General features: G+C 39.4%; 1 pseudogene; it reads right to left on the bottom strand.

Moving 5' to 3' along the window:
- Window positions 1-1,598: 1,598 nt before the first annotated feature.
- LOC113254875 (U6 spliceosomal RNA) lies at window positions 1,599-1,698 on the bottom strand (annotated as a pseudogene).
- Window positions 1,699-2,382: the final 684 nt, after the last annotated feature.

The raw sequence follows: 2,382 nt of genomic DNA, 5'->3' as shown, positions 1-2,382 counted from the left end.
AAGGAAAGAGCGCGTACAAAGCCTCCGAGGTGAAGAACGTGATGATGTGGGGGTCTGAAAGCTGGGCCTGTGGTTGGAGCATAGAGGGAGACAGAGGGTAAAACAACTGTCCTCAGGGGCAAGTTGGGACCAGAGTAGGAAGAGCTCCATGAGCCAGGTCCAAGAATTTGGTCTTTATCCTGTGGACGATAAGAAGGGTTTTAAGCAGGGAGATTCAGAATCATCTCTGTGTTTTTAAAAGATCATTCTAACAGTGGCATCAAGAGATTAGAAGGGACTGAAGCTGAACATGGTGAAAAACCTCTTAGGAGGTGCTTGCACTGGTCTGATTAAACCACAGTGGTGGCTTAGATGTGAGTGCTGGCAGGGAGGAAGGGGCGGGACTCAGGATTTGTTTCCATTGTTCCCTGAACCAACATTAACAGGAAAACCAAAATCAAACCTAAGGTCTATACATGAGTTTGGGGGGGGGGGAGGTCTCTGAGAATTAGGATAGAAAAGAATTCACATACTCTCCTGTTGGCTAGGAAAGGATTAGAGAAATGAGTATACAAAGAAAAATAAAATTAGGTGTAGTAATTCTGATTCACAGACACTATTTCCTGGCCAGATGCTGCTGTAGAAATTTCAGAAACACCCGCTAAAATCATAAATGAAGATCACATATTCGTAGCATTTAATGAGAATACAGGCTGAATTTACAGCCGCTGAATGTGCAATACGGATGGAGATGTTGATTTACCCATGGAAGATGGAAATATATATGATAGAGGAAAACAATACCCAGAAATGTGATAGACATTTGCATGAAAATGAGTCACTGGAAAAACCCAAAACTTCAATACTTTATGCACCAAATTATCTTCAGAGCAGTCAAAAAGAAATAATAATAAATAATAACAGTGCATTTTCCTGCCATTAATTTTTTTAAAAAACTTCTGTTGACTTCATTGGAAGTTCTGCATCTAGAATGTGGCCCAGGAAATTTATAGTCTGTAACTCAAGAGACCAAAGACCTTGAACATCAAGAAAATCTCTTACCCTTATTTATATACACTGTTCTTTATCACAAAGGAAGAGCTGGTGCCCATTCCAAGTAACCAATCATTATGCAAGGAATATTCTGACTCACCCAGCATCCTTAATCAGTAAATGCTGTGCCAATGGAAAGAGAGTGGGAAGAAGTCACAGCATCCATTAATAAAAAATGACTGGGGCTTTCTATCAACAGAAGCATCATTAGGAAATGTATGGTAGGAAAATAGTAGGCTGTAGATTTGTGGTGGCAGGGATGGCAATGGAATACTAACATTTATACCCTCTTAACCACTTTGTTTTAAAAGGATGCCGGATTTCAGGTACCAACACATGTGCTTAATACAGCATTTTGCATGTTCAGTTTCTTGCTAAATTCCTGACCAGAGTCTCAAAAGATGGGATGGCCTTATCTGACCCTTTGGCCCTCCCTCCAACCTCTAAACACAAATATTCCTCTTCTTTCCAGGTTTACTGAGATATAATTGACACATAACCTTGTATTTTAAGGTGTACAACTTAATGATTTGCTATTTGTAACTATTACACCGTAAGTTTAGCATAAAAATATGGAATGCTTCATGAATTTGTTTTCACAGGGGCCATGCTAATCTCTTCCATACCATTCCAATATTTTAGTATATGTGCTGTCAAGGTGAGCACCGAAGGTATTTCTAACAGGTAACTGACTGTCATTTCCGGAGCATATCTTCCATGAAGGCACTGATCAATTCTCAGCAAAAGATAAATCAGATATGAAGGGGAAGGGCCTCAGATTAATCCAAGACTTTCTTGAACAGTCTACTCCCCATCATGAACCTTACAGTAAATAAAGGAAGTATGATTCACATTTCCAATAAACTGTGCAATCTGTATCTCAATGGAGGATGCTTCTTGGTCACATAGTAGACTTGTAATTCTAAAGCAACGGTGCTGCATTTTGAAAGAAAACACAGCAGTCATGTTCCATTAACAGAAAGCCTTCTCGAGCGTGTCTCCTGGTAGGTTAAAGGGATCTGAGTCATTCGCTGAGGATGAAGGGAGAAAATTAAGTTCATGTAAAAAAACACCTACAAATCTTAATAGGGGGATGAGCTAAAACTACAAAAGTCCTCACCACTGTACAATTTTTCAAGTATCACTAATGCATGTCACCAGTGGATTAACTAATAGTATTCTGCTTTAATGGCATTTCTGCCCTATCATTAACCCAAGCATGGTCCATAAAGTTACTCAAATATCAATAAATGAGCTTACTACAGTTTATGTGATTTCCAGTTCTATCAGTTCCATAAGAGTAACAGCATCAAATTCCCCATCTAGGCTCTGTTGTATGGATCTGAGGGC

Source organism: Ursus arctos, unplaced genomic scaffold, assembly GCF_023065955.2.
Source record: "Ursus arctos isolate Adak ecotype North America unplaced genomic scaffold, UrsArc2.0 scaffold_12, whole genome shotgun sequence".
NCBI classification, from domain to species: Eukaryota; Metazoa; Chordata; class Mammalia; order Carnivora; family Ursidae; genus Ursus; species Ursus arctos.
The sequence above is the reverse complement of the archived record's forward strand: the minus strand, read 5'-3'. Positions and strand labels throughout refer to the sequence as shown.